Raw genomic sequence first — 7,760 nt, forward strand, 5'->3', positions numbered from 1 at the left:
CGGTTAATTATTTATTTAACTCAAGGAAACATAAGAGAACTTGCTTCCATGTTTTCATGCAAATTAATAAACAGTGTGAACTTTCTAAATATATTTTAACTATAAGATCCAAAATTCAAGTTTTTTTTTTCATCTATAGTTACCAAGTCAACATGTTCATACAATTTTGCATGTGTATAACGGCTAATATAATCGTAATTAATTAATATATGTTTTCATATTATTAAATTATTTAATTATAATAGATATACCGGATTTGAAGTAAACACAATAAGTATTACCCTATATTTTATGTGTCACGCAATTAATACAAACAGTATGAGATTTTTTTTTCTTCATAAATTAGTGGATTAAAATTTTGATATTTCTATTTTCTTTTCATTTTTTTTGTGTGGATATATTTTAAAAAAAATATTTACACTTATAAAAGTATACATATTCTAGATTACAATAGCATCAAAATCATCAAGTAGTACACATACACACCATTAAAGGATTGGTGCAATGCACCAGCTGCTTATCTCAATTAAGGGTTCGTTCTTAATTCTTGGATACGAAAAAAATCTTTGACAGCAAATGTTTCCTTGAAAATCTTTTAATTTTTTATTATAGAAATTTAAATTAATTGTACTTCAATATAAATATCACTTTATGTTGCATTGTGATATAAAAGAAAAATAGTTTAGTTTAGTGGTTTACTTTGCCTTTAATTAATCATAAGCAGGAGCTTGGACTTACTCACAAATCACAATATTTGATTTGGATAACCAAAAAGAAACCTACATCCCAGTCCCCACGTTTAACCGATGCAAAAATACAAAAACTAGGAATAAAATTTAACCTTTTTATGTACTAATAAAGAATTAAAGATTATTTCAATAGCTATTTATATAAATGTTCCCCCAATTTTAATACATCAAGACAACTTAAAAATGAATCGTATTTCATGCATGTAACGTCTATTAATTAGAACTCACATATCGATTATGCCCCTTCTCTTTCTCCGATTATGAAGCCTCATAATTCTTTTATTTGTCTTTAATTTCTCCTGAATAAGTAAGATCCTTCTCTTTGATTTTCAGAATGGTGCCGTGGGAGATTATTGGGGTCGAAGGCGATTTCATTAAAAAAGTTATTTTTCTTAGTTCAAGGATATTATTTTTCTAAGAAAAATATTTTATAAAATTATAATCAATCGAACAAAAAAAAAAAAAAAAAAGTCATATCATATCGGTCTAACTTAGACATTCAATTGCTTGGACTTCTCAATTCACTCAAAGCAAGATTGTTTAATACAGAGCAAATTTCAAATTCATCTCTAATTATAATTTAAATTAGAAGTATCATATGAATATACGATAAAAAAAAATAGTAATGGCTATCAAATAAATTAATCTCTAACATTTAAAAGAGATGCAGCATGAGTCAATTGTGTACAATTGTACCCTCTTTAAGAAAAACTATACTATAAATTGCTAACGCAAGCACCTTTTCGATCAACAACCAACGTTGAATTCTAAATAATTTATTTGTATAATGAAAAATAGTTTAATTAAGAAACTCAAAAATAAATTTGATAATCAGAATTTAAATTCTATGAATTCAGTTTTTAAAATTTATTATATTAATTAACATTATTACATTTTAAAATTAAAGTTCAAATTTACTACGAATACAATTTTAATGATTTTTTATACAAAATTTATACTTTCACCTCGAAAGTACTGATTCGGATAAACACGATACTGTAATGATATCGATGCATCAACGTCAAATAACAGGTGGCTGTAGTCTAATATTGACTTTAAGAGTGATCAATGTTTTAAAGATGACATTTGGCATATAAATTATGTAATAGTAATATTTTTATTTAAAGATATTTAACATATGATCACTTTTAAGGGGATGAATGTGCCAGCAGAACTAAACATATTTCAGTTTTTCTTAGGTCAGTAATATTAAAAACATGCATTAATTAGAATGGATGCAAAACTTTGACATTAGGTTAAGGTGATTTCAACAAAACTATGTTAAAAAAAAAAAACACTAAATCCATATCCATTATAATATACTTATATACGAAAGCGTAGTTATTGTATTGATACGTAGCTTGTTGCTAGAATTCATCGCATTGGTGTATTATGCAGGAGTTAACTATCGATTCTTCTCTTGCCAACACCTTTTCAATCGAGTTCGGAGCACCAGGCTTACTTAATAAGTATAATTTACATCTTCAGTGTAGTTTTCGAGCTATTTCACTAAAGTTGATTTATCTGATACACAATTCAATAATAATGATTGTGGATTTCCCTGGGGTTCCAATGATAATAATAAATTCTTTGAGATAAAAAGAAGATGAAAAATAAGTTATCTGATAATCAAAATGGATCAAAGTTGTGCAAATTATTATGGGCCCAATAGATTGGGCTTTGAATTGTATGTGGAAGTTTTATGGGCCTACTAAATTAGTTGCCACTTGTAAGTCTGTTAGTACTCGGCCCGACCACAAACTATATTAAAGCCCAAAAGTAACGATATTTAAGGACAAACAACATAAATTTCGACAAGTTGAAGTTTAATTATGCATATCCAATGAAATCTCAATTTTAAATCTGTTAAGATATATAATTAGCTCCCGATATATCCAACGAAGATACATTTTTCCATTGTAAAGTACAAGATTAACTCCGATACATTTTTTTTCAATTTAGGGCATGTCGAGATACATAATTAGTTTCCGATACATCCAATGAAGATGCATAATTGGTTGGAATTTTTGTAATTACTTTGTAAGGGTGGAAATTTGTGTAAATATGATAAGTTAAGGTGTATATTTATGTTATTTTTCCGATATTTAAGACACTAAGATTTTCACATCTTTTTGCCCTTTCCCTTTGTTTCTTTTTCCTCTTTATTTATTACTCCATTAGTTACTATACCAACATCATTATATAACAAAAACATCACTATGAAGTCCAATTTTTTCTCGAAACAATTTCTATGTTATAGTTTACCTCTTTATAATATTACGCTATTTGTAAATTAGATCTTATAATTATGGTTATTGATGAGGTTGAGATTTGTGAGGAAAGCTTTTCTTGCTTGACTATTATCTCAACTTCTCAAGTCCTTTAATCTACAATATCATTTCGATCAACTTCTGTATTATGGTTATAAGATTATGGTTCTGCCCTAAGTACCTATTATCAACAAAAGAAATTAGTAACTATATGTCCAAATAACGCATTCAAAGCCCAAAGGAAAGAGCTATATGAGAATCGACTACCAATATGGATTATGGTGCAGTGGCAGAATTGCTCCACCTTAATCAGAAGTTTCGGATTCGAGCTCTGAGTATGAAGAAAATTTTGTTGGGAGTGTCCTCCCAGAATGTGCGTTATAGTGTACAATCCAAATTAGTCGAGACGCCAATGCAAGATGGACACCAGATAGGAAATCAAAAAATAACATATGAGAATCGACGGATTGTGGTGCAGTTGTTGAATTGTTCTACCTTAATCGAAAATCTCGGGTTCGAGCCCGAGGTATGGAGAAAATATTGTTGGGAGCGTAATCTTAGAATGTGCCTTGCAGTGCGCGATTCAGATTAGTCGAGGCTCTGATGCAGGATGGACATCAGGTAGGAAACCAAAAAAAATATATGAGAATCGATTGTTCAGTTATCGGAAGCACGGCCACCAAAAAAACCAGAAGAAGTAATGTTTTTCTAATAAAACACAAAATGTTGATGCCCAGGATCGAACTGGGGACCTTCAGTGTGTAAGACTGACGTGATAACCACTACACCACACCAACAAGCTTGCCATCATTTTTTTTGACACTACATTTATCTATCTTAACCAACCTTCAGCTATTTTTTTCTTTTCTTTTTTTGTAAAAAAGACAATCATGATATTTAAAGTCAAGAGATCGAATAAAATCCATTAAATAAAGATTTTTGTATGAATAAGGAAGTATTCACTCTTGTTACTTTTTTTTAATTAGTATTGTTTAATTTCTTCAGTCAATGGTGATATCGTATCCACATTTAGCGAGTTTGTTAGGAAGTACGAGGAGAGTGTTATCGTTAGGATCACTCTATGAGCCTATAGTGTGTATGAGAAAGTTTTAAGGGTGACTCCTTTGGGATATAATTCCAATACTTGAGGAAGTCAATCATCCGTATGGAATTTCCAATAAATTCTGCAAAGCCTATCTGTGCTGATGATATCATACATAATGAACGTAGCTATGTCCATGGCAGTCAAAATGGGGGAAAGAAAAGTTTTCTTATTAGTTGTTATGTTTCTTTATTTTGTACTTTTCTTTTCATAACTATTTGAATTTTGCTGTTCTTGAGCTGAGGGTCTTTTGAAAACAATCTTTCTACCTTTATGGTGTAAGGGTAAGGTCTACGTATATTCTACACTTTCCAAATCCCATCTATAAAATTATATTGGGTAGATATTATTGTTATTGTTGTCGTTGTACATATGACTAAGACTTTATTTGTTTTCATCAAGATTAAGACGTTTGAATTTGCACGTTTGAATAATAAGATGTGCATTAAGTTTTAAATGTTTGAACCTAAATACATATATGTATATTAAGACATTATAGTAAGATTTGAGTATCAAATAGTAATTAAAAATGGTTTGATTTTTGAACATATGAATGTATGAGATTGCCTTTATTAAAATTTTATATGACAGGCGAAACTACTTTACTTCAATATTAATTAAAAAAAATTTCAATATTAATTAAAAAAATTTAAAATTATATGTAGTAATGATGACTAACAAAGATGGTTGTGGGTATTCACTAGAGGTGATACTAGTAGTATTGTTAGTGGTTATGGTGACTAATTAATAGTAGTGATTGGTGGTAGTACTTGGTGTTGGATAGATGTAGTGAAAGATAGACATAGCTATTGAGGGTGGCAAATGATAATGGTGGTTAACAATATACAATATATAATAGTGACCAGTACTGATTGTTATGGTAATGCTAATGATGATATGTGGTGATCATTGTAAATAGTGGCTGGTAAAAATTTTGGTTGAGGATTATGGTTATGTTATGAGTGGTGATACCAGATGTGGAAGGGTGGGGTGCACAAACACCAAAGTTTTTTAGGTGAATTGGTTGAATTTGCTGCTTAGCTTTTCTAAGCATATTCCAAATATACTTATTGCACTCTTTTCAATATATAATGTATATATGTTAATGTGTATAAGTTTTTCATTTAAATTGAAGTTTTAGTTTGAATTAAATATTTTTAATATATTACTATCAAACTTTACACTAAGTAATAAACATAACAAATATATGTATACATAATGAAAAAATAAATATCTTTTAAGTTCAAATATAAAGAAAACATATAATGAATATATGTTCAAAACTTCATCTATTATTATATTAAGTAGCATACATTGTAATCTTGTATGTATATATATGTTTTCTAAAGTACTATAATATATAATGTATATATCTTTCAACTTTCAAGTGGTATTTAAAGTAGTATATATTTTACATATACGTGTAAATATTTTCTATATACTCTAAAATCGTAGTATTTAACGTATACATGTCTATATGTTTTCTAAAGTAGTATATATATAGTGTATATATGTTGTATGCATATTTTTTCAAGTGGTATTTAAAGTAGTATATATTCTACATGTATGTGTTTATATTTTTTATAGACTAAAGTAGTATATATTTAATGTATACATGTGTATATGTTTCTAAAGTAGTATTATATGTAGTGTATATATTGTACGTATATATGTACATATATTTCCTATAGAATCTAAACTAGTATCTATTTAAAGAATACATGTGCATATGTTTTCTAAAGTAGTATATATTTAGTGTATATATGTTGTATGTATATTATTTAAAGTAGTATATATATTGTATTGTATGTATATATGTGCTTATATTTCCTATAGAATCTAAACTAGTATCTATTTAAAGTATACATGTGTATATGTTCTGTAAAGTAGTATATATTTAATGTATATATATTGTATTTATATTGTTTAAAGTAGTATATATTGTATTGTACGTATATATGTGCATATATTTCCAATAGAATCTAAACTCGTATCTATTTAAAGTATACATGTGTATATGTTCTCTAAAGTAGTGTATATTTACTGTATATATATTGTATGTATATTGTTTAAAGTAGTATATATTGTATTGTACGTATATATGTGCATCTATTTCCTATAGAATCTAAACTAGTATCTATTTAAAGTATACATGTGTATATGTTCTCTAAAGTAGTATATATTTGGTGTATATATGTTGTATGTATAATGTTTAACGTTTTAAAAATGTATATATTAAGAAAAATATGATTTTTTTTTTTAATTTTGATCGGTCAATACCGGATAATTCTTAAGTGGGCCGATTCCGGTGCATTTGAGCAAATTTTACTGTTTGGGCCCGGCCCGGTCCGGCTCGATTAACAGCCATACCCCGAAGTATCTTGTATTCGGTGGCCGTTCGAGAGAAGATTCGGGATATCAGGTGAAGCATATATAGCTTAGGTTAGAATAGAGTAGTTTAGGTTTATTTTCATAGTCCTTTTTTATTTGGGACTGTATAATTGGACTGGACATTATTTCTTATTTTTGTGTGTTGCTTATGCGTTTGTTTTCTTTGTTTGTGAAATCTTTTCATTTATAGTGTTAATTTTGCCAATACGAATCAATGAAGCTACCGTGATAAAATTACGGGATCGAAGAGTGCCTTACACCTTTTCCTCGGTTAACAGAATTGCTTAAACAGAATTTCCGTCCTCAACCCATATAAAAAAATGAAAACAAAATTCATGGGTCGCCATTTTTTGGCAAACTATATATATATAAAAAGGGGAAAATTTCATAACTAGCAAATTTAAGGCCATAATTAAAACTTTCAAAGCAATTGTTTTATAATTACCTGAAATAGCAACTTGTATTTTGTATTTTATTAAAATATTGCTACTAAAATACATATACAACAAGATTTACTAATCTTTTTTTACTCAAATTAAATAATGAATAATTATCCCATATTTTTAAAGCAGTAAATTCTTTTTTCATAAATTACTCTTATTTAAAGAGTAGATTCCTTTTTCCATAAATTAATCTTATTTAAATTAGTAGATTCTTTTTCCAAATCAAACTTAAATCTGAAGATTATTATTTTCATAATCTTCAAAAATTCAAAATAAAGCATCATTTGTTATAAAACAATAAAGAACAAAGAAGAAAAGTAGAGAGAGAGAGTGATTCTTATTTCTTCTTTTGAGGGATGAGAGATTATATGATTGTCAATACAATGAACAAAACCCCTCTATTTATAGGAGAAATTTACTCCTAGTCTGTGTAAAAGGCAGATGCTTCAAATTCTAATAGATATCAAAGTAGATCTTGATAGACATTCACTATAATGTAAACACATTTATAACATCATTATTATTTTTTTCTCTTTTTTTCACTCTCTCATATCTCTAACTTTTTTTCCTTGTTAGTTTTTTTACATATTTTTATTTTTATTTTTTTTATTTTGATTTTTTTCTTTCCACTTTATTTTCTCTCTTCTATTTCTCTTCTTTTTCTCCTTTTTTTTTTCTTTTTTTCTTTTTTGTTTTCTTATCTTTTTCCTTTCTCATTTTTTTACTTTTCCTATTTTCGTTTTCTTCTCCTTTTTTATTTTTATTTTTTTTACTTTTATTTTTACACTTCTATTTCTAACTTCTA

General features: G+C 27.7%; 1 non-coding gene across 1 annotated transcript; it reads right to left on the reverse strand.

The window, feature by feature from the left end:
- Positions 1 to 3,743: 3,743 nt before the first annotated feature.
- On the reverse strand, positions 3,744 to 3,816 carry TRNAV-UAC. The gene has a single exon. It is a non-coding gene; the product is annotated as a tRNA-Val (tRNA).
- Between the last annotated feature and the right edge of the window lie 3,944 nt (positions 3,817 to 7,760).

Source organism: Capsicum annuum, chromosome 11, assembly GCF_002878395.1.
Source record: "Capsicum annuum cultivar UCD-10X-F1 chromosome 11, UCD10Xv1.1, whole genome shotgun sequence".
In the NCBI taxonomy this organism is placed as follows: Eukaryota; Viridiplantae; Streptophyta; class Magnoliopsida; order Solanales; family Solanaceae; genus Capsicum; species Capsicum annuum.